This window comes from Scyliorhinus torazame, chromosome 14 (genome assembly GCF_047496885.1).
Source record: "Scyliorhinus torazame isolate Kashiwa2021f chromosome 14, sScyTor2.1, whole genome shotgun sequence".
Lineage (NCBI taxonomy): Eukaryota > Metazoa > Chordata > Chondrichthyes > Carcharhiniformes > Scyliorhinidae > Scyliorhinus > Scyliorhinus torazame.
The window spans coordinates 130,791,241-130,817,378 of NC_092720.1; positions in this window are offsets into that span (position 1 = coordinate 130,791,241).

The following is a 26,138-nucleotide window of genomic DNA, read 5'->3' on the forward strand; positions in this document are numbered from 1 at the left end:
TGCTGCTAAGGTCAAGGAGGAGCTGGAGCGAGGGGTCATGGCTAGTCGGCGGGGGAGGGGGCAGGTAGCCTCCTGATCCGGGTGATAACCTGGAATGTAAGGGGACTGAATGGGCCGGTTAAGCGGTCCCGCGTATTCGCGCACCTGAAGGGGCTCAAGACGGATGTGGTTATGCTCCAGGAGACACACCTGAAGGTGGCAGACCAGGTAAGACTGAGGAAAGGGTGGGTAGGTCAGATGTTTCACTCGGGGCTAGATGCCAAAAATCGAGGGGTGGCGATCTTGGTGGGAAAGAAGGTGTCATTCGAGGCGTCGAGCATTGTGGCAGATAATGGCGGTAGGTACATAATGGTAAGTGGTAATTTGCAGGGAGAGAGGGTGGTACTGGTCAATGTGTATGCTCCGAACTGGGACGATGCGGGTTTTATGCGGCGTATGTTGGGTCGGATCCTAGACTTGGAAGTGGGGGGCCTGATAATGGGGGAGACTTTAACACGGTGTTGGATCCGGCACTGGATCGCTCCAGGTCCAGGACGGGTAGGAAGCCGGCGGCGGCTAGAGTGTTGAGGGGATTTATGGACCAAATGGGAGGGGTGGACCCTTGGAGATTTGCAAGGCCAGGGGCTAGGGAATTTTCATTCTTCTCACATGTCCATAAGGCCTATTCTCGAATCGACTTTTTCATTTTGAGTAGGGCGCTGATAGCGAGAGTAGAGGATACCGAGTATTCGGCAATAGCCATTTCGGACCACGCCCCGCATTGTGTGGACTTGGAGATGGGGGAGGAGAGGGACCAGCGCCCGCTCTGGCGCTTGGAGGTGGGGCTGTTGGCGGACGAGGAAGTGAGCGAGCGGGTCCGAGGAAGTATAGAGGGGTACTTGGAGACCAACGACAACGGGGAGGTCCGAGTGGGGATGGTATGGGAGGCACTGAAGGCGGTGATGAGGGGAGAGCTGATCTCCATTAGGGCCCACAAGGAGCGGAGGGAGCGGGGGGAGAGGGAGAAGCTGGTGGGGGAGATGGTGAGGGTAGACAGGAGGTATGCGGAAGAGCCTGAGGAAGGATTGTTGAGGAAGAGGTGCAGCCTCCAGGCCGAATTTGACCTGGTGACCACCAGGAAGGCGGAGGTGCAGTGGAGGAAGGCCCAGGGGGCGGTCTACGAGTATGGGGAAAAGGCAAGCCGGATGCTGGCGCATCAGCTTCGGAAGCGGGACGCAGCTAGGGAGATCGGGGGAGTTAAGGACAGGGGAGGGAGCGTGGTGCGGAGTGGGGTTGGCATCAATGGGGTCTTCAGGGACTTCTACGAGGAATTGTACCGATCCGAGCCCCCACGGGAGGAGGGAGGGATGGGCCGTTTCCTGGACCAATTGAGGTTTCCAAAGGTGGAAGAGGCACTGGTGGCGGAACTGGGGGCCCCGATTGGGCTGGAGGAGCTGATCAAAGGGATAGGAAGCATGCAGGCGGGGAAGGCACCGGGGCCGGATGGTTTCCCGGTCGAGTTCTATAAAAAATATATGGACCTGTTGGGCCCGCTGTTATTTAGGACCTTTAATGGGGCAAGGGAGGGGCGGGGGCTTTACCCACGACGATGTCCCGGGCACTGATCTCCTTGATCCTGAAGCGGGACAAGGATCCCCTGCAATGTGGGTCTCACAGACCGATTTCCTTGCTAAATGTAGATGCCAAGGTGCTTGCGAAGGTCTTAGCCACGAGGATTGAGGATTGTGTGCCGCAGGTCATCCATGAAGACCAGACGGGGTTTGTGAAGGGGAGACAGTTGAACGCGAATGTGCGGAGGCCTTTGAACGTTATCATGATGCCGGCGAGGGAGGGGGAGGCGGAGATAGTGGTGGCGATGGACGCTGAGAAAGCCTTCGATAGGGTAGAGTGGGGGTACCTGTGGGAGGTGCTGAAGAGGTTCGGGTTTGGGGAGGGGCTTGTCAGGTGGGTTAGGCTGTTGTATGAGGCCCCGATGGCGAATGTGGCCACAAATAGGAGGAGGTCCGAGTACTTTCGGTTGCACCGAGGGACGAGACAGGGGTGTCCCCTGTCCCCCCTGCTCTTCGCACTGGCGATTGAACCCCTGGCTATGGCACTGAGAGAATCGAGGAACTGGAGGGTGTTGGTGCGGGGTGGGGAGGAGCATAGGGTGTCGCTTTATGCGGACGACCTGCTGCTGTATGTGGCGGACCCGGTGGGAGGAATGCCAGAGGTAATGAGGATCCTTAGGGAATTCGGGGACTTTTCGGGGTACAAGCTCAATATGGGGAAGAACGAGCTGTTCATAGTTCAGCTAGGGGACCAGGAGAGGGGGATTGGCAAGCTCCCACTAAAAAGGGCGGAGAGGAGCTTCAGATATTTGGGGGTCCAGGTGGTCAGGAGCTGGGGGGCCCTGCATAGGCTTAACTTTACAAGGCTGGTGGAGCAAATGGAGGAGGAGATCAAGAGGTGGGACGCGTTGCCGCTGTCCTTGGCGGGTAGGGTGCAGTCAATCAAAATGACGGTGCTCCCAAGGTTTTTGTTCCTGATCCAGTGCCTCCCCGTGTTTATCCCGGAGGCTTTTTTCAGGCGGGTTAACAGGAGTGTAATGGGGTTTGTGTGGGCGCGAGGGACTCCGAGGGTGAGAAGGGTGTTCCTGGTGCGGAGTAGAGATAGGGGGGGCTGGCGCTGCCCAACCCCTGTGGGTACTACTGGGCCGCCAATGCAACAATGGTGCGCAAGTGGGTGATGGAGGGGGAGGGGGCTGCATGGAAGAGGCTGGAGACAGCGTCCTGTGTGGGTACGAATCTGGGGGCGCTGGCAACGGCGCCGCTGCCGCTCCCTCCAAGGAGGTATACCACGAGGCCGGTGGTGGTGGCGGCCCTCAAAATATTGGGGCAGTGGAAGTGGCATAGGGGGGAAGTTGGGGCCTCGGCGTGGACCCCATTACGGGGGAACCACCGGTTCGCCCCAGGAAGAACAGGTGGAGGGTTTTCGGGGTGGCACAGGGCAGGGGTACTAAAGTTGGGGGACCTGTTTGTGGACGGGTAGTTTGCGAGCTTGGGTGGGCTGGAGGAGAAGTACGGGCTCCCCCCCGGGAACACCTTCAGGTACTTACAGGTAAGGGCTTTTGCCAGACGGCAGGTGGTGGAATTCCCGCGGCTACTGCCACACACAGTACAGGACAGGGTGCTCTCGGGGGGGTGGGTGGGAGTGGGGAAGATCTCGGAAACTTACCAGGTGATGCAGGAGGAGGAGGAGGCCTCGGTGGTGGAGTTGAAAGGTAAGTGGGAGGAGGAGTTGGGAGAGGAGATCGAAGAGGGAACGTGGGCAGATGCCCTAGGGAGGGTGAATTCTTCCTCTTCGTGCGCGAGGCTCAGCCTCATACAGTTTAAGGTGCTGCATAGGGCACACATGACCGGGACAAGGATGAGCCGGTTCTTTGGGGGTGAGGACAGGTGTTAGGTGCTCAGGGAGCCCAGCAAATCACACCCATATGTTCTGGGCATGCCCAGCGCTGGAGGAATTTTGGAAGGGCGTAGCGAGGACGGTGTCGAGGGTGGTAGGATCCAGGGTCAAATAGGGCTGGGGACTCGCAATATTTGGGGTGGCAGAGGAGCCGGGAGTGCAGGAGGCGAAAGAGGCCGGAATTCTGGCCTTTGCGTCCCTGGTAGCCCGGCGAAGGATTCTCCTTCAATGGAAAGATGCGAGGCCCCCAAGCGTGGAATCCTGGATCAGCGATATGGCAGGGTTCATTAAATTGGAGAGGGTGAAATTCGCCTTGAGAGGGTCGGTACAAGGGTTCTTTAGGCGGTGGCAACCGTTCTTAGACTTTCTGGCAGAACGATAGACATTGGTCAATGGCAGCAGCAGCTCGGGGGGGGGGGGGGGGGTTTACTTTATTTTTGTTTATGTTATTTACACTGGAGGGTCTGAGGGGGTGTATACACCTGCTGTGTTAAGTCGGGGTGTTAATGTTAATTTATTATTTATGTACGGGGGGGAGGGGTTTGGGGAGTTGCTTTTTTAGATTGTGTTTTGGACTTAACCCTGTTGGGTTCTTTTCTCTTTCTCATTTTGTTATTGATATTTTATGAAAACCTTTAATAAAAATTATTTTTTTAAAAAGATATTCACTGTATGTTTTAAAAAGGTTAACTTGAGTTCATAGAATAAACTTTTTTTGCTTTAAAAATCACTTTTCCATTTCTGCTGTACCACACCTCTAGAGTAGGCCGTGTGCTCCCTATACCACAATCTAGTAAAAGTTGTGGGTCAGGTGAACTCCATGATACACTTTGGGGTTCTCTAAACCCTGACCCATAACACTGGTGTACACCAATGAAACGAGCAAATCATTCCATTTTGTTAAAGTTCATAAGACACAGGAGTAGAATTAGACCATTTAGCCCATCGAGTCTTCTCAGCCATTCGATCATGGCTGATCTCATTCAGGCCTCAACTCCACCATCGTGCCCTTTCTCCATAACCCTTCAACCCATTACCAATTAAAAATCTGTCTAACTCCTCCTTAAATTTACTCACTGTCCCTGCATCCACCGCACTCTGGGATAGTGAATTCCTCAGATTCACAACCCTTTAGGAGAAGTAAAATTTGCTACCTCTTATGTTGAGACTATAACCTCTCGTTTTAGAATGCCCCACAAGAGGAAGCATCCACTCCATGTCTACTTTATCCGTGCCTTTTATCATCTTGTGTACCTCAATTTGATCTCCCCTCATTCTTCTAAACTCTAGAGAGTACAGACCTAAACTGTTCAATCTCTCCTCATACGGCAAACACCTCATCTCTGGAATCAACCTAGTGAACCTCCTCTGAACTGCCTCCAATGCCATTACATCTTTCCACAAATGAGGGGACCCAAGCTGTGCCCAACACTCCAGGTGCGGTCTCACCAATGCTTTGTATAGTTACAACACTTCCTTACCTTTTATACTCTATTCCTTTAGCTATAATTGCCCACATTCCATTCGCTTTCTTTCTTATCTGCTGCACCTGCATGCTAGTTTTCTGTAACTCATGAACGAGGACCCCCAGATCTCTCTGCAACCGAGCACCCAAAGTCTCTCCCCATTTAGGTAATAAGTTGCCTTTCCATTTTTCCAACCAAAATGCATGGCCTCACGTTTATCCACATTAAACTCCATCTGCCTCATTTTGGCCCACTCTCCTAACCTGTCTATATCCATTTGTGAGGTCCTTATTTCCTCATTGCAACTTACTGTCCCACCGATTTTTGTGTTGTCTGCAAATTTGGCTATCGACCCTTCTGTCCCTGTATCCAAGTCGTTTACATAGATTGCAAATAGCTGGGGCCCAAGGACCCAACCCTGTGGCACCCCACTAGTTACATCTTACCATCCAGAAAAAGACCCATTTCTCCCGACTCTGTCTTCCGGCTGTCAGCCAGTCTTCTAAATTACCTCTAATTCCACGTGATCTGACCTTTAACCTTCTGTGCGGCACCTTATCAAACGCATTCCAGAAGTCCAGAAAGACTACATCATCAGGATCCCCATTATCCACTTTGCTTGGTACATCTTCGAAGAACTCTAATTGGTTCTAACAATTTCCCAACAACAGATGTTGAACTAACTGGTCTATAAGTTCCCACATTATGCCTTCCTTCCTTTTTGAGGAGGTGCCACGTTAACATTTTTCCAATCCACTGGAACTTTTCCCGTGTCCAGGAAATGTTAGAATATTGGAATCAATGTATCTATTATCTCCGCTGCCACTTCCTTTAACACCCTAGGATGTAGGCCATCAGGCCCTGAGAACTTGTCTGCCTTCCATCCTAAGAGTTTGTTGATTGGTCTAAGTTCCTCCATTTCTATTACCTGAATTACCCGTTCCCATAGTGATGGTACTAATGTCCTCCACCGTGAAAACTGAGGCAAAGTATTGATTTAGCATCTTTGTCATTTCTGTGTTCCCCACTATTAACTCTCCTGTTTCATCTGCCAAAAACCAACATTCACTTTAGCAACTTTCTTCCCTTTTATGTATGTAGAGAAGCTTTTGCTATTCTCCTTGTTATGTTGCCCTCGTTTTCTTTCGTAGTCATTTTCAGTGCTTGAATATCGGGTTACTCACAAGGAGAGGACTGGATGTCCATTTTTTTGTAATAAAGCCGCTTTCAACTGCAACAGCAACAGTGACAACTTAAATCTATACAGCATCTGGTAAAATGCTAACACGATGGGTGGCACGGCGGCACAGTGGTTAGCACTGCTGCCTCACAGCTCCAGGGATCCGGGTTCTTTTCCAACCTTCAGCTGACTGTGTGGAGTTTGCATTTTCTCCCCGTGCCTGCATGGGTTTCCTCCGGGTGCTCCGGTTTCTTCCCACAGTCCAAAGATGTGCAGGTCAGGTGTATTGGCCATGGTCAAATTACCCCATAGTGTCCAAAACGTTAGGTGGGGTTACTGGGTTACAGGGATAGAGTGGAGGCGTGGACTTAAGTAGGGTGCTATTTCCAAGAACTGGTGCAAATTCGATGGGCCGAATGGTCTCCTTCTGCACTGTGGGGACTCTATGCTTCACAGGAGCATTGATAAAAGAAAAACTATGGCATCGAGCCAAAGTAGGAAAGAGGCCAGATGACCAAAGCTTGGGTGAACAGAGCTGTACCAGATTAATATTCTTAAAAATACCAAGGAATATATTTTAATGCAGATGAAAAACTGAACAATTATGTTGACCTTTGCCCTGGTTCATGATGATTTAGCATTTGTAATTATACAAGTCCATATTAGTGAAATGTAACCAAATCAGCGCAATTTGCATGCAATTTCCCCAGTGCGTTCAAAGTGGAAAGCCTACCCCAGTTTCTAGATGTGTACATATACACGGAACACAAAACATGCTCACACTCTATAATGCAATATCCACCATACAGTATTAATAACTCCTATCATAAATTATACTACATTTTTTGTTTCATTACCATTCTGATAATTGAGAACCAGCAACAGAAAAGAAATCACATCAAAATCTTTTAACGTGAGCTCAGGAGAAAAGAACCTCTTGATTAAAACATTCTGCTGCCTCATAATGACACCGCATGTACAGTAAGCTGTTTATTGTGCTAATCAAAACAAAAACTCACATTGTGACATTCATAACCCCAAGATTAGCAGGATTTAGTCTAATGAATAAAGGCTGCAAGCGTGAAGCTTCTTCACGTCGCACAATTTTTTGACAGCTCAAGTATTTATTTGCAGATTAAATAGACTTCGTAGAAACATTGCCAGAGCTTTGTGTCAAAGATTTTTTTCTCTCAACAATGAATGTGAATAGCTTCCTCTTCAATCCACTCCTTCAGAAACTGCAAAGCTTTGTTCTACTCAGGTATGGCACAAAGAAGGTTCCGATTTGCAGGCAAAATAGTCATTGCTTTGGGAGTTCAAGGATAAATCAGATGAGGTATGGAAAAATGGGTGATGTGATGGGTTAGATACTTTCACTTCTGCAATTAGAGCCCAGATCTGGTCCAGATTAATGGAATGAATGTCTCACCACCCTGCTATCTTTAAGGGTCATATATAACTAAATTTAACAGCCTCAATGAGGAAAATAGACAAGCTTCTACAACATAATAAACAGTCTCTTAAATGGCACCGGTTCAGCCGAAGGAAGCTGGCAATCGGGTGATGTAGGATCTAAAAGTAAATATCACATTGGCAGGATATAGAGGCGAGAGGTAATCCACTCTCCTGTGTTTAATCTTTCGTTTCAGGCACATTATTGATGCAGAGTAAAGGGAGAGCAATGGTGTATCTATATCTGATCTTGGATTGGGATTGAGTCTGCCTGGTGCTGGGTGTCTGAAATTTAACCTGTTCCAGTCCTTTGTCCTGTCCGAAATAATAAATACCCTCGCTTTGATCAAGAGTCAAGAATCTCAGTGAAATCCAGTCGTGTTATTATATTTTATAGTGCCTGCTGTATCTTGTACCATAAAGCAGTGCTACTGGATTTTTGTTACAGGCCACAGTTATCACCAATTGCCGGTCCGAGGATAATTTTCAGATATTGTATAGCACAGTGGGATGGGATGTGAAATTCCTGTGATTCTGTGCAGAGCAAGAACACTGAATTACAACTTGGTCAGTATCTGAGGGCTAATGGTGGACAGAGCAGAACGTTGGTTAAATCCCATGTCAGGTGCAATCAGGTTTCATCCCTGAGTGTTCATTCCACTGATTATATATTGAGGAAAGAATGAATGTGAAGCCAGTCTTCAACTTAAGACAGATCTATTTCCAAGACTGCAGAGCATGGGCACATATACTTCCAGCTCTCCCCAACACCCTGTGTGAACTGTTTTTTTATACTCTTGCAATGAATCTCTAATCCTTCTCCAAATTGGGGGAACAGCAGCTCTTAATGACCAATTTAAAGCATGTACTCTTTTGCAGCATCATTTCAACCTGAACACTGAGTGCCACTGTTTTGTAGTGTGCGACACTGTGTACAATAGTCAGTAAATAAAACAGGCAATCTCATCATTCTCTCATTGCTGCTCACTGTGTGAACTCACTGTGCAAAACACAGATGCGACAATTCCTACATTATAGAAGTTACTTCAAAAGGATCAAAATTATTTTTAAGTGCTTTGCGAAATTCTGAGGTTGTGAACGTTGCTGTATAAATACTAAGGGCGGGATTCTCCACTCCCGTGCCGAAGTGCCCACGCCGTCGTTAATGCCGTCGAGGTTCACGACGGTGCGAATTAGGGGAGAAGTGGGGACAGCAATTGGATTCAGGACTGCAGGAGCCAATATGGGCTCAGAAATTGGAGATTGAGGACCAGCCTTATGACACCTTTCCATACAGTCTTAAAGTCAAGCCATCTTCTTCAGGTATTAAGGCATAACTGGCATATGTTAAAGGTGTTAATGAATATTGAATTTACGAATAAACTAACTTGCACAACAATGAAAATACGTAGTAGCTATCATAGAATAGTGCAGTACAGAAAGAGGCCATTCAGCTCATCAATCTGGAACCACCCTCTTGAAGAGCAATCCAGTTCGTCCCATTTGCCAGCTTCCGTGGGCTGAAAGTTACCTTCTGGGATCGGGATTGTTTTCATCCCGTGTTGACGCATTATCCTGCATGATGACACCTGGTGACGTTCCTTTTTTAAAAATAATATTTTCTTTTTATTAAAGTTTTGCAAAGCTTTTCATAATAAATAGTAATAATCCTAACACTGCAAAATAGAGTGAACATTAACATAGTGCAAAAAGAGAATATACAATAGCAATTAACTAGACGTAACCCCACATGCCTCAGTCTTCCCACACTCTTCCAGCGGAGCACTCACCCCCACTCCCCTACGGGTCACTGCTGCTGCTGACGTTTTAATTTTCCCTGAGAAGTCATCGGACGGTATTATGCCCCCGTTCAACAGCAGCAGCTCTGTACACTTGGCAACATTATTTACACACATAAGTAGGCATCTGTTCGTGGTGTTGTCGTCCCTTGCTTCTCCCAGATGGAGTTCGCTGCCGTTGTCGTCTCGTGCGCACTTCCGCTTCTGCGGCCCTCCTGTCTTCCCCGTTTTCTCTGTTCCTGTGGATGTTAAGTTTGTTAACGTTTCCCTGCCTCCCCCCCTCCCCCTCCCTGGCTCTCCTCTATTGTTCCGTCTCTTCCCTCTACCCCCCTCTCCCGGTCTATCTCTCCCTCTCATGCTTTGGCTACTCTCCCCTATTTCTTGGCTACCTGGCTATTCTTCTGCTTGTTTGTTGCCCACAAACAGGTCCCGGAACAATTGGGTGAATGGCTCCCACGTTCTGTGGAAGCCGTCGTCTGACCCTCGGATGGCGAATTTGATTTTCTCCATTTGGAGAGATTCCAAAAGGTCGGACAGCCAGTCTGCAGCTTTGGGTGGAGCTGCTGACCGCCAGCCGAACAGGATTCTACTGCGGGCGATCAGGGAGGCAAAGGCAAGGGCCTCCCCAGGAATAGATCTGGCTGGTCTGAAACCCCGAAGACCGCCACTTTCAGGCATGGCTCCACCCTCATCCCCACCACCTTGGACATTGCCTCGAAGAAAGCTGTCCAGTACTCCACAAGTCTGGGGCAGGAACAGAACATGTGGGCGTGGTTGGCCAGGCCTCCTTGGCACCGTTCCCATCTGTCTTCCACCTCCGGGAAGAACCTACTCCTACGGGTTCTTGTTAAGTGGGCTCTATGTACCACTTTTAGTTGCATCAGGCTGAGCCTTGTGCACGTGGAGGTGGAGTTGACCCTATGCAGTGCTTCGCTCCAGTGTCCCCACCCTATTTCGATCCCCAGGTCCTCCTCCCACTTCATTCTTGTTGCGTCCAATACGGTGTCGGCCCTTTCTCCCAGTCGGTCATACATATCGCTATAGTTTCCTTTATCTAGTATGCTTGCGTCCAGTAACTCCATTATCTGTCGTGGTGGTTGTGGGTATGTCCCCGTCTCCTTTCGTAGGAAGTTTTTTAGTTGCAGGTACCTTAGCTCGTTCCCCCTGGCTTGCTGGAATTTCTCTGTCAGTTCGCCCAGTGTTGCGATCCTGCCGTCCGTGTATAGGTCCCTGACTGTCAGTGTCCTTCTGTCCTGTCCCCACCTTTTGAAGGTGGCGTCAGTCAGCGCTGGCGTGAACCTATGGTTGTTGCAGATGGGAGCTTTACCCAGTCAGGGCTTTATACTGGTCAGGCCAAATTGTTGCCGTAGTTGGTTCCAGGACTGGAGGGTGGCTATTACCACCGAGCTGCTGGAGTGTTTTTTGGGTGGGGATGGGAGCGCCACCGTGGCGAGGACCCAGAGGGAGGTCCCCCTGCAGGAGGCCTCTTCCGCCGCACCCATTCGGCTTCTGGCTTCTTGATCCATCCCCTTACACGCTCGGCCGTCGCCGCCCATTGGTAAAGTTGTAGGTTTGGGAGGGATAGCCCCCCCCCCCTGGATTTTGTTTTTTGTAAGACCTTCTTTGGGATCCAAACATTCTTCCCCCCCCCCATACGAATGCCATGATTAGTTTGTCTAGTGCTTTGAAAAAGGCCTTGGGGATGTAGATCGGAATGGACCTAAGTAGGAAGGGGTACCTGGGCAGTACGTTCATTTTGATCGTCTGGACTCTCTCCGCGAGGGAGAGTGGGAGTGTGCTCCATCTTTGCAGGTCCTTTTTTACTTCCTCCGTCAGACTGGTGAGGTTCCATTTGTGGATCCCTTTCCAGTCATGGGCTATTTTGATCCCCAGGTAGCAGAATTTGTGTCGGGCTTGTTTAAACGGCAGTCCCGTTAGGGCTGCCCCACCTACTTGTGGGTGTACCGGGACGATCTCGCTTTTGCTCATGTTGAGTTTGTAGCCCGAGAAGGCGCCAAACTCTTTCAGGAGCGCGATGATTCCGTCCATGCTGCTCTGTGGGTCCGAAATGTAGAGGAGCAGGTCATCTGCATAGAGTGAGACTCTGTGCTCTCTGCCTCCCCTTCGGATCCCCTTCCAGCTTTTTGCTGCTCTGAGCGCGATTGCTAATGGCTCGATCGCTAGAGCGAACAGCAGCGGGGACAGTGGGCATCCTTGTCTGGTGCCCCTGTGCAGCAGCAAGTATCGGGAGTTGGTATTGTTGGTCCGTACGCTCGCCATGGGAACGTTGTATAGGAGCTTTACCCAGGAGGTGAACCCTGTTCCAAGCCCAAACCGCTCCAGTACCTCCACGAGGTATTTCCATTCGACTCTGTCGAAGGACTTTTCTGCATCTAGGGAGACGATCACCTCTGGTGTTCTCTCCCCAGAGGGGATCATTATCATGTTCAGCAGGCGCCTGATGTTCGAGGTAAGCGGTCTACCTTTAACAAAGCCCATCTGGTCCTCTGCGACCACCTCAGGTACACAGTCTTCTAGCCTTTTGGCTAGTATTTTGGCCAGTATTTTGGCATCTGCATTCAGCAGTGAGATGGGTCAGTATGACCCACATTCCGTTGAGTCTTTGTCTTTCTTAGGTATCAGCGAGATTGAGGCCTGTGCTGGCGTGGGTGGCAGTGTGCCCCTAGCTAGCGAGTCTGTGAATATCTCCTGCAGGTGCGGAGCCAGTGCTGTCGCAAATTTTTTGTAGAGGTCCGCCAGGAACCCATCTGGTCCCAGCGCTTTCCCCGTCTGCATGGAGCTAATGCTGTCCATGATCTCTCCCAGTGCTAGTGGTGCTTCCAAGCCCTGTTTTCTGCCCTCCCCTACGACAGGAATGTCCAGTCCATCAAGGGACCGTTTCATCCCATACTCCCCCATTGGGGGCTCTGAGGTGTACAGTCCTTGGTAGAAGGCCTTGAAGGTTTTGTTGATCTTTTCTGGTTCTGTTTCTAACGTGCCCCGAGTATCCCTGATTTGTGCAATTTCTCTGGTGGCTGCCTGCTTTCTCAGCTGGTGTGCCAACAGGCGGCTGGCTTTGTCTCCGTGTTCGTATAGGGTCCCACGTGCCTGGCGGAGTTGGTGCACTGCTTTCCTGGTGGAGAGCAGGTCAAAGTTCCTTTGTAGCTCTTTCCTCTCCGCCAGGAGCTCTACGGTCGGGGCCTCGGAGTATTTACGGTCTACCTCCAGTATTGAGTCGACCAGCTGCTGCCTAGCTGTCCTTTCCTCCCTATCTCTTCGCGCTTTGAAAGCGATGGTTTCCCCTCTTAGTACGGCCTTTAGTGCTTCCCAGGACGTGGAGAGTGAGACCTCCCCGTCCTGGTTGTTCTCTGTGTACTCTGCTATGGCCCGTGATAACCTTTCATTGAAGGCCTTGTCAGCTAGTAGGGCGACGTCCAACATCCATGTGGGGCATTGGGCCCTGCCCGTCTCCAGCCTCACGTCCATGTAATGTGGAGCGTGGTCTGATATCACAATTGCGGAGTATTCCACTTTGTTTTCCCCACCACAAAGAAGTCAATTCTGGTGTATACGTTGTGTACTGGGGAGAAGAAGGAGAATTCCTTCTCCCCCGGGTGGGCGAACCTCCAGGGGTCCACCGCTCCCATCTGCTCCATAAAGTGACTGAGTTCCCTTGCCATGCTTGAGGTTTTCCCCGTTTTGGGGTTTGATCTGTCTGTCTTTGGATCCTGTACACAGTTGAAGTCCCCCCCCCCCATGATTAGTTGACGCGTCGCTATGTCAGGGATTTCTGCCATGGTCTTCTTGATGAAGCTCGTGTCGTCCCAGTTGGGTGCGTACACGTTAATTAGTACTACCGGTGCCCCATTCAGGGACCCGCTGACCATGACGTACCGTCCCCCTGGGTCCGTAACCGTCTTTGTCGCCCTAAACATCGTCCACTTGCCGATCAATATCGGCACACCCCTGGCCCTTGTCCCGTAGCAGGAATGGTAGGTTTGTCCCACCCAGCCCTTTCTTACCCGCAGTCGGTCCTGCTCTCTCAGGTGTGTCTCTTGGAGGAAGACTATGTCGGCCCTCATATTTCTTAGGTGGTTGAGGACTCTGGATCTTTTCACTGGACCGTTGAGTCCCCTTACGTTCCAGGTGACTATCCCGGTGGGGGGCTTCTGTCCCCTCGCTCCTGTGGGATTAACCATACTTACCTGGTGGATGCGCCCCTGCCCTCCGGGGTTTCCCTTTGTTAGGGGGCCGTCCAGGATGGCCGCTGTCACTGCTCTCTCCATGCGGTCGGGTCCCTGCGCTCCAGCGTTTCCCTTTGTCCAGGGGGCACCCGACATGGCCGCCCACTGTGCATCCGCCACGCGGGTAGTCCCCTGCACTCTGGGGTCTCCCTTCACCCAGAGACCGTACTGGGTGGGTGCTTGCAGTGATTCCTTGTTTCGAGCCCTTGATTGTGGCACTTTGTAGCCCTATTCCTTTTCTAACTTTGTTTGTCCCTCCTTCCCTGTGTCCCCCCTCCCCGGTCTCTCCCTCCCTCCTTCCCTGTGTCCCCCCTCCCTGGTCTCTCCCTCCCTCCTTCCCTGTGTCGCTCCTCCCCGGTCTCTCTCTCCCTGTGTCCCCCCCTCCCGGTCTCTCCCCTTTCCCCCCTCTCCCTTGAACCCCTCCTTTGTCCCTCTTTCCCCTGTTCCTATCCCCGTTTGTTCTCCCGTCTCTGTTGAGTGGTCCCCCCCCACCCCCTGCCTGGTGCCTTCCTCCCTGTTGGGGGCGGGCTGCGGCCCTGCTTTGTTGCATGCCCCCGGCGCTAGCTTTCCTGCTCGTGCGGTGGCCCCCCTCTCGGGAGTTACTGTCTCGCTTCTCCCCTGCCCGGCCTCTGCGGTTTTCTGCCCGCTCTTCCCCTACCCTACCCTGCACTCCTCTCGCTTCCTCTCCCTTCTCCGCTACTCTCGTTCCCTCGTGCTGGGGCCTGGCCTCCCACCTGAAGCGGTCCCTCGGGCAGTAGTTTGTTCTTTATTCAGGATGCGCTCGCCGTGACAGGGGTGGGGACGCCTGGCGTTGACTCGCCCCTCCCCTCCCCCCCGTCGGCGTGTTGTTGCCCCTTGCCAGGGGCCCCGCATTTCTACCTTCGCTGGTGGTTTTCCATCCCGTGTTCCTCGACAAACTTGTTTGCTTCGGCGGGGGCTGTGAAGAAGACTCTTTCTTGGTTTGTGACCCAGAGTTTCGCTGGGTACAGCAAACCAAAACGCACGTTGCTCTTATGAAGAGCTGCTTTCGCTCTATTAAACTTGGCCCGTCTCCTGGCTAGGTCTGCTCCAATGTCCTCGTAAATTCTCATGGCGTGTCCTTCCCATTTGGTTCTGTTTTTCCTGACCCAGTTCAGGATTGTTTCCCTATCTTGGTACCGGTGCAGTTTAACTATAACTGCTCTCGGGTGGTCCCCTGCCTTGGGCTTCGGGCGCAGCGACCGGTGTGCTCTGTCCATTTCTGGTGGGTTGGGAAAGGTTTTTCTCCCCACTAAGTTGCCCAGCATCTCGGCCAAGTATGGCGTGGGGTTTCTATCCTCGATCCCCTCTGGTAGGCCCACTATCCTGACATTTTGCCTCCTCGAGCGGTTTTCCTGGTCGTCCACTCTGCCCTTCAGGCTCCCCTGTGTTGTGCCCAGTCTCGCCACCTCCCTCTCCAGGGCCGTGATCCGGTCGCTCATGTCAGTCGCGGCTTTCTCCAGCTCCTTAATGGTCGTCTCTTGGGTGTCCAGTTTCTTCCCTTGGGCGTCCAATTTCTCCTCTGCTCTGCCCAGGGCCTGCTGCACCTCCGTCAGGGCCTTGGCCATTGCTGCCTGCACTGCGGCCTCTATGTCTGCCCTAGCCTCTGCCTTGTTTACCTGCTGATGTTCCCTCAGCGCATCGGCAAAGGCTGCCTTCCAGTTCCAGCTCCAGCCTGGCCCCGGGGGAGACTGCACCTGCCCGCCCAGCTCTTTTTGATGCAGCGATACTTCCTTTCTGCCGCTTTGTGCGCTGATTGGCTCATCTGAACTGGCTCGCCCGTTGCCCCGTCTGCCTTTGGTGCCCCTTCTCCCTCTGCTTTGGCTCCCATCTGGCATTTTTTTCCCTCTTTTTTTTCCCCCTTTTTATTTATGTATTTATTTTCTCTCCCCCTTCCCTTTTTTCTTCGCCCCTCCCTTCTCTCCTTTACCACTTTATTTTTCCTCTTTTATAAAATTCTTCTCAGGTGAACTTGTTTTGGGTGAGAACAAAAAAAGTGCGAAAATAATTTTTAAAAGTTTAAAAAGTTTAAAAGTTTTCTTTTCAGAGTTTTGCTTTTGCTAAATTTCTTTTTTCCTTCCTTTTCCCTGACTCACCCGGGGGGGAGGGGGGCGGGTGGGGGGGGGGGGGGGCGGCGGTTGTCGGTCGCTCCTCCGTTCCTTCCTCCCTGCAGGTTCGGCCTCCGCTTCGGTCTCCGCCTGGTGACATTCCTGACTTCATGACACGGGGGAGCAATTATACGATGGGCAGGTGGAACATCGATATCAGGATCCTGCCCACCAATTTGGAATTGGTATTGAGGGATAGTTAACACATTAGCAGTCCAATCGACTGCAATGATACATTCTCAGGCGAGAACATTCTATTTTTTCCAAGGTTCTTTGTCAGGGTGGGTTTAGAGCGTGAAAGGTGCAGAATCCCTGTCCTTGGTCAGGGTTCATCTCCCTCAGGATGAGCTTTTTCTGCCTGGACAGATCTGGACGAGATCTGCAGTACACTCCATCCACAGTGTCCTTGACGGTTGTGTGCGGTGCTCTCCATAACCTTGCACACCAAAGGAGGGATCGCCCAGCAGAGGAAAAGACAGGATAGAACAATCATTCCTCTGTTGAGGAGACATTGAGGAGATTGGAGAACCAGCGCTGGCAGATATGCAAGGGCCTGTCAGGAAGCGAATGGATAGTCGGGAGACACGAGAGACCGTAATGCCCCAAAGGTTCCAGTAGCTTCGACCATCGAAGCTGTTCAATATTACGTGCACCAAAATGGGATGAATGTGGGGTCTTTTTGATTCTTGATTCTTTTCTGGGTACTGCGACCTGATGCCGACACCCCTTCCCCCCCCCCCCCCCCCCACCCCCCCCCCCCCCCACACACACACACACACAATCAGCTGTGATAGAGACAAGCTATATATCCCCTTGCCTTGGATGGCTTTGACGGCTGAACTCTGGCCGGGTGAGGTCATGAGGGATGTGCCGTGCTCGGAGTCTCTCGCGCAGGAGGCCCTTCTATCGCTACGGAACCCGAGGCTATCTGTGACAATGGCAGAGGGGCATAGGAGAGGCTGTCCCCATCAGACGTGCCCTGGGAGGGGCCTCAAGACGGCATCAGCTGCTGATCACCCTCCGCCATGGGTCAAACTGGCCTTCCCGGCTTTCCTGAGAGAGACCAGTAGCTGGATGTGACTGTAGGCTCCTAATCCCTCTATCGCTCTGACTCTGGGTCTCTGAGTACAGAGGCAGTGGAGTGCAGGTCAGATCTCCAGCAATCTGCTGGGTCTGCCCCTCAAAGCCCACCTCCAGTCTGTCTTCGGAGGATGCCATGTGTTCTGTCAAGTAGGTGATCATCGTGCTCACATCCTGGTTAAACACATCCAAAGACTGTGCCAGAGCCTGTCACCCCTCTGATATCTCCACCACATCTCGACACACCAAGCGTTGAACGACCAGCATCTGTCACCTTCCGGAAGACTCCAGAGGCTCGTCGTCCAACTGGGCTTCAGCACCGAGATCACCGTGGCACTCCTCCAACTGTCAGAGGCCTGATCCATCTCAGCCTGCAGTAGCTGCATGTGCGATTGTGAAGATTGTGCTTCCCCTTGATCCGAGGCACGATTCCGCACTGAGGTGCCTGTATCTGAGCTGGTGCTTGATGCAGAGCAAAGGTGTGATGCTGCATCCTCTGAAGCTTTCTCTTCCTGCTCAGAGACAGGTGTGGCACCTGCACAGGAGACAAAAGTAGGGAGGGTTACTGCCACCTTCCCCCTTCAGGTTGGGTACACACAGATATGCTTCAGCATTGGCAACACCTCAAGGATTGTGAGGAGTTGCCATCCACAGTTCCCAACGCGCATTTGATCACTCGTCACCAACGCCTGAGAGTTTTCTCAAGTCGCTATCATCAATTCCTCTTTCAGCACAACATAAAATACGTCATGCACCCTCCCCTCAGCCCTGGAGACACATCTCTCTCTGTCGCACAGAATGACCCTTGCAATCGTACCAACCCTGGGCCTTCTACGATCTCGCCCCCCCGAATGGACCAGCTTGACTCATTGTATGCGAGCTTAAAAGCTCCTCCTGTATTGGTGTCAGGACCACCAGATTTGGCGCACCGCCTCCCACCCTTGACTTTCACAGGCACTCTGTTCCCTCTCCTCCTGCAAAGAAAATGTATCATTGCAATGATTTGGTAGATAATGTGCAATCACTCCTTCATTCTTCTGATATCTGAGAACTCCGCAGGCTGAGGTTACCCAAGCCCTTCCAAAGTGGCATCAGTGCATCAACCCACCTCACACTCTTGCCAAACGCACAACACAGCACCCCACAGTCCTTCATGATTGTGCATCTCAAAACTGGAGCCTCACTCTTGCAAATCATATGAGGTCATTGAGATACTTCCTGCACTGCATCTAAGTCCTCCTGATGACCCCAAGGCTAGTGACCTCCGCTGCGACCTCCAGTCAGGGAGCTTTGGTCAGGCTGGGTGTTCTCCTCTTACCGTCAGCTGGCATTTGGACCTCTCGCTGGGCACTTACACAGCCTGGGGGAGGCCTCACAGGGTGGCTTCATTGAACCTTGCGGACATCCTTTGCCTTTTTCGCGCTGATCATCAGCTCTTTGCCTTCTCTCGGCCATCTGTGGAGCCACAAGGAGAGGTTAAAGCCCAATTCTCAAGATATCCCTGAAACCATTATGGTTATCATAGAATTTACAGTGCAGAAGGAGGCCATTTGGCCCATCGAGTCTGCACCAGCTCTTGGAAAGAGCACCCTACCCAAGCCCACACCTCCACCCTATTCCCATTACCCAGTAACCCCACCCAACTCTAAGGGCAATTTTGGACACTAAGGACAATTTATCATGGCCAATCCACCTAACCTGCACATCTTTGGACTGTGGGAGGAAACCGGAGCACCCGGAGGAAACCCACGCAGACACGGGGAGAATGTGCAAACTCCGCACGGACAGTGACCCAGAGCCGAGATTCAAACCTGGGTCCTCAGGGCCGTAGTCCCAGTGCTAACCACTGCGCCATGTGCCACCCCCTAAGAGGATGTTTTACATATAACCAACAGGTGCAACAAATCCCCAAACTCCAGCACCAGTACAGCGTGATCATAATTCCATACATTTATACAGAGGAGACCAGCAAATAGTCATACAGTTGGTTCAGGTTATAGTCAATGTGTTCGACGTCTCCCAACGCAATGAAAATGACAGGCTAAAAACATGCCACTAAGAGCAGAGGATCTCAGGATGACAAGATACCAGGGTATAGCCATGAACACATTTCCCCCCTGACTCCAACAACTCCAGAGATGCCAATCACAAAGAAGAATCATAAGGAACACAGTCCTCTCTAGTTCACATGATCTACCTGGACCTTCATAGGAGTTAAGCACAGATTGCAAATTCCCAAAATAACAAAAAGACGAAAGAAAATACGACACTGATAGTTCGAACTGTGGGCTTTCGTCAGCCAAAATGAGGACTAACATGCCCATGCCAACCACCTCTACACCAAACCATCCACCCGCCACACTGCCATGGCACTACTCATCTTCTATATAAATGGACTGAGGGGTATCTAAAATGGTCTCCCTCTTCGTAAACACAAGGATTACAGCACATTAAGAAATGGCAAAACTGGGTAAATACTGCACAAATCTCATGTCACACAGTGCGACACGGTAGCACAGTGGTTACCCATCAGACGATGACCCATCGCGTTCATCCGCCTCCAACCCTTCTCGATGAACATCGAGGGCAAGACAGAGTAACAGCAAGAAGTCTTACAACACCAGGTTAAAGTCCAACAGGTTTGTTTCAAATCACTAGCTTTCGGAGCGCAGCTCCTTCCTCGGGTGAATCAGGAGCAGTGCTCCGAAAGCTAGTGATTTGAAACAAACCTGTTGGACTTTAACCTGGTGTTGTAAAACGGATAAGCTCGAAACACCCAGCCTTCAAATTGAGATTGCGAGTCCGCTCACCAGAAAAACCACCACTGGAAGATGGGCCCCACCCCAGTCGCCTCCAACCGTCTAAATCAGCCATTTTCATACCCATGGGTCACGGGCAGGTTTCAGGAAGATCGCAGGGCCATGTGTCGTGGTGTTCCCGCTTTTTTAAAATGCCAGCCGTCCCGCACATGAGCAGTGCGCAGGCCCGCATCCCAGCGCGGCAGAACGCCTCCTCCTAAATTCTGTGCGCTGACACGGGAGCAGATTGTTCTTTTTTAAATCGCTGGAGTCTTCCTGCCTGGACATAGAACATAGAACATAGAACAATACAGCGCAGTACAGGCCCTTCGGCCCACGATGTTGCACCGAAACAAAAGCCATCTAACCTACACTATGCCATTATCATCCATATGTTTATCCAATAAACTTTTAAATGCCCTCAATGTTGGCGAGTTCACTACTGTAGCAGGTAGGGCATTCCATGGCCTCACTACTCTTTGCGTAAAGAACCTACCTCTGACCTCTGTCCTATATCTATTACCCCTCAGTTTAAAGTTATGTCCCCTCGTGCCAGCCATATCCATCCGCGGGAGAAGGCTCTCACTGTCCACCCTATCCAACCCCCTGATCATTTTGTATGCCTCTATTAAGTCTCCTCTTAACCTTCTTCTCTCCAACGAAAACAACCTCAAGTCCGTCAGCCTTTCCTCATAAGATTTTCCCTCCATACCAGGCAACATCCTGGTAAATCTCCTCTGCACCCGCTCCAAAGCCTCCACGTCCTTCCTATAATGCGGTGACCAGAACTGTACGCAATACTCCAAATGCGGCCGGACCAGAGTTCTGTACAGCTGCAACATGACCTCCCGACTCCGGAACTCAATCCCTCTACCAATAAAGGCCAACACTCCATAGGCCTTCTTCACAACCCTATCAACCTGGGTGGCAACTTTCAGGGATCTATGTACATGGACACCTAGATCCCTCTGCTCAGCCACACTTTCAAGAACTTTACCATTAGCCAAATATTCCGCATTCCTGTTATTCCTTCCAAAGTGAATCACCTCACACTTCTCTACATTAAACTCCATTTGCCACCTCTCAGCCCAGCTCTGCAGCTTATCTATATCCCTCTGTAACCTGCTACATCCTTCCACACTATCGACAACACCACCGACTTTAGTATCGTCTGCAAATTTACTCACCCACCCTTCTGCGCCTTCCTCTAGGTCATTGATAAAAATGACAAACAGCAACGGCCCCAGAACAGATCCTTGTGGTACTCCACTTGTGACTGTACTCCATTCTGAACATTTCCCATCAACCACCACCTGGAGCGGCGGCAGAGAGCAGGTCACGTGACCAGTACGCTGACATCACATGTTCTATGTGTGAGAGAGATTCCTCCATTTTGGAGCTGCCAGCAGGGCTGGTGTGCACTCCAGGACCTCTGGTGAACAACCAATGAAGAAGAAGCTGAAAGCAGGAACAAAGCAGCATAAAGATGATTACATGAGGTCTGGGTTATTGATTGTGCCACTGCAAATCAGGATTCAAAGTTTATGTGTGTTATATGCAGGGAAATACTGGCAAATGAAGGTTTAAAACCGTCAAAACTTCAATGACATCTGGCGAGTTTGAGGACAAACCTCGTGATTTTTTTCAGTGGATGCAGTGAGATCTTAAATCATCAACTGAAGTCCTTAGCAGAAATGTAACATTGAATAACAAAGCAAGTGAGATCATGGGGACCAAGCAGGCTCAACTGTCACATTAAAAGTAAGTGAAAATGGTGGGTCGCAAAGTTCGGGGGCGTGGATCGCGAAGGTCGGCTGGCGTGGGTCACGAATATCGGCTGGCGTGGTTACCAAGGATGGCGGGTTGGTAAAAATGGGTCCCGGGCAAAAAAGTTTGAATACAGGTGTCTAAATCAAACAAGGATTTTTTGACTTAACTTGGTTCCTCATCACCAAAAATCTAGCCAGGATCTTCCAGGAACGTAGTACAAGACATACTCACTGTGAACAAATAATTAAGGGATGTGCATCAGGATAAAAAATGATTAAAAGTTGAGTAACACCAAAGCTCACGAAAACGCAGCTGCTCCCGTGCTCACATCACGTGACACCCTCTATACCTTATTTAACTGACTCACACACAGACACACACACAGACATACAGAGACACACAGAAACATATGCACAGACACACACAGACAGACACAAACACAGACACATACATACCTTGACACACACACACAGACACACAGACACAAACATTCACAAACACAGACACACACATACTTAGATACACAGACACACACACAGACACACACATATATAGACAAACAGATACACATATACATGGACACACATACACAGACACACATAGACAGACACACACATACGTGGACACACATACATAGACATACAGATTTGCACATATACAAACACAGACACACACATACATAGACACACAGACACACACACATCGACACACACACATAGATAAACAGGCACAGACACAGACCCACTGATACACACACACAGACACACACATACATAGGCACACAGACAGACACATACACAATTCACAGACACACACATACATAAATACACACACACAACACATACACAGACACACACATACATAAATACACACACACAACACATACACAGACACACAACAGACACACACATACATCGGTACACATACATAGGCACACACATGCACACATATACAAACACAGACAAACATGCACAGACATACACATACATAGACACACACAAACACAAACTCAGACACACACATACTAAGATGCACAGACACACATAGATAAACACACACATAGACACGCACAGACTGAAAAAAGCACGCACACGTACACACAGACATACACAGACACACATATACAAAGACACACACAGACACACAAATACCGAGACACACATAGATGAACACACACATAGACTCGCACAGACACACATACAAAGGCACGCACATACACAAACACACAGACACAGGCACATACACGCAAACACAGGCACACACATACATAAACACATAAATACACAGACTCAGACACACAGACACAAACACAGACATGCAGACAGACACAAACATACACAGACACACACAGACAGACACACGCATATGCAGACACAGACTCAAGCACACACACAGACATACGCACAGACAATGCACACAGACATACACAAACAGACAACGCACAGACACACATACAGACACTCTCGGATAAATCATGTGACACAAGCGACTGGGGCGAACACAAAGACAGAGAAACACAAATTCACCAAAAGAGGCAGCAGACCGGGAGCTTGAGAAAGATGCATGCAGGCCGATACAGAGATCAGACAAGCACTTAGTGCTGACAAAGCCTCTGAGGAGAAACAATTGCACGAGGGCGAGTTTGAAAGAGTAATGAAATTGAGCAATTCTACTAACATTGTACGCAACTCTCTCCTGTCTTGGGCTCGCTCTGTTGGAATCACTTCCGTGCAACTCAGTGACAAGAATCTATCGTTTGATACAGTACACTGTTAAGAATGATCCAATAACTCATGAGCACACTTCACTGGCAATGATGTGGATGATCCCGAGCACTGAAATATTCTTCCATACATTTCTGCGGCCTGTGATATTATTTGTCCCAAAAGTTTCAACCAACATGTAAAATACTGTTTTAATGTGACTGCAGAAAGGTAATTTTCCAACAGCGTTAATATCGCCTGTAAAATAGTGACAGAAGAATGCCACATTAACACACAAATCCATCTCCTAATATCACCCGCCGTAATTTCTATGCCAGTATCTTGATGTGAATTCAGCTCTCTCGCACTGCCAGCAGCAGAAACGAGAAGCTTCTCCTCACTCAGCTTCTAGATCTATCCAGCAGGGGTCACTGGTAGTTTGTCAGGAGTGAGAGCCGTGGGTTTCTTTCATCCCTCACCCACCCACCTCAGGAATCGGAAGATTAACCGAAACATCTCCTGACATGAGCTGACACGGCTCAGATGAGGGAATGAAGCTGGTGCTCACAGCCCAACAGGAGCAGAAAATAGCCCATTTGCATTTGTCCACATCAGCATTTGATGCTAACAGTCGGGGTTTCGGGGCCCAGTCAGTGAGCTGAAACTGATATCAGACCTGCCGTCCCTCTGCATTTTAAAAATGTTTTCATTGGATTGGATGTGGCTGTCGCTGGCTGGACCAGTATTTATTGCCCATCCCTAATTGCCCCAATAACTGATTGGCTTGCTTGGCCATTTAAAAGGGCATCTAAGAGCCAACCACATTGCTGTGGCGCTGGAGTCATATGTAGGCCAGACCAAGTAAGAATGACAGATTTCCTTCCTTACAGTCCATTAATGAACCAGATGGGCATTTACGACAATTGACAAGTGTGTCATGGTCACCATTAGACTTTTAATTCCAGATTTTTGTTGAATTCGAATTTCACCATCTGCCCTGGTGGGATTCGAACCCATGTCCCCAGAGAACGACTCTGGATTACTAGTCCAGAATAGCGGAGTGCCACTTCACCACCGCTTCCCTCTCCATCCCCTCCCCAAGGTTAGTCCTGTGCAGCTCAGTTGCTACTGGACCAAATGTGTCCCACTCCTCTCAGCCTTGCGATTCCAGTATTACTGGTCCCAATTGCTACCCTTCCACTGCAGGTGGGGATTCTCACAAGAATTGGGATAATGTGTAGAGTTGCTATCAGGGCCAGCAATACTAGAGGCCATGACACAGAGGAATGTAGACTGATCAGAGTTTCATTCCGAAACGGAGAGAATGTAAGGGGAGCAACTGTAAGGGGCGAGATTGCATGGCGAGAGATTGTGGGGATAAGGGGAATAAATAGGAAAGTGCAAGGAGCGGTGCTGGCGAAGGTATTGGGAAAGAAGAATGTACGGGTGGGAAAAAGAATCAAGAGAATATAAGTGGTGTTGGGTGTACAGAATGCAATGGAAGGGGGTGGGTGCAGCATGCATATCCAGGGGCGGTGGAAAGATGCTTGCGAAAAAGAAGGAAAAGGGGGGGATAAACTATCGCAGTAGATGGGGAGGGTCTGAGGAATGGAGAGAATGGGTGGTGAGGTGGAAAGAGAAGACACTTAGCACAGAGGTGGGAAGTCGGATAAAGGTATATGGATGACAATGGTGAATATGGGGAAATGGATGGTAATAAAGGAAAGAGGGAAAGTAGCAACCGATGGGAGCTGTGATTTAGACATAGGGATGAAGGAGGGTGTCACCATGAATTGAAAGGGACAGGAGAGCCAGCATGGGAATGGCAAAGAATTCAAGCAGAATATGGGGATGGGGTTGTGGGGTAGAGTACAAAATTCACAGGGGAGAGTGGAAGAAGGATATTTTATGGGGACATTTGAATTTGGATTTAGAATTATTGTCACGTACACCAAAGTACAGTTAAAGGTATTGTTCTGCATACAGTCCAGACAGATCACTCCATACATGAAAAACTAGGACATACGATAAATATACAATATAAATTCATGGACAGAGACATGTTGGCATAGTTGTAATGTCATTGGCCTAATAATCCAGAGGCCCAGGTTTTTGCTCCGGGGACATGGGTTCAAATCCCAATTTAAACTCAATTAATAAATCTGGAATTGAAAGTCAGTCTCAGTAATAGTCACCATAACAACTATCATCGATTGTTGAAGACCCATCTGGTTCACTAATACCCTTTAAGGGAAGGAAATCTGCCACGCTTACCTGATCTGGCCTACATGTGATTTTAGATCCACGGCAATGTGGTTGACTCTTAATGTGGGCACTCTGCAATGAACTAGCGAACCATTCAATTCAAGGGCAAATAGGGATGGGCAACAAATGCTGCCGGTAATAGCGACATCCCCATGAAAGAATAAAGCCACACTAGGTCATGAGAAGAGTGCCAGGTTAAATTGGTGTGAGAATGAGAGGAGGGGTTTGGAGATTCATAATGAATTAGGAATGTTGGAAAAGGGAAAAGCAACTTTCATCTTTTGACACCCAGGGCATGATTCAGTGGACTTAAAACTAAGACCTCTTTCAGTAGGTCAAACCAGGTAAGGATGGCCGATTTCCTTCCCTAAAGCACATTAATGAACCAGATGGGTGTTGTTGATATTCTGATATTCAATGGCGCTTTGTCCTTTATTTTGGCCTTGAGGAGGTTCTCACCACTACGGTCGCACTTAGAGACAGTTCCTGCTGACGAGCTGAGCTCACCCGCAGGAATGGCTGCTCGCAAATTGAGGCGCCATTTTGTTCGGTATCATCGATTTCTCCCATCCTCTTTCAGGCCCCCCACAACTCACTGGACTCCCACCTTACCCTTCAAGCTTCCCGCGGACCCTGGGAACCCTCTAACGCCCCACCTCCAATTGGTAAGGCCCCCCTCGGGCCAACCCCTGGCAGTGCCAAACTGACCCTCGGGTATCCTGACACTGCCAGGCTGGTAGGGTGTGCTATGGTATCATCTTGCCCTGTCCTTGACCACCGGGGATCTCCAATTAACAGCGAGAGGCCC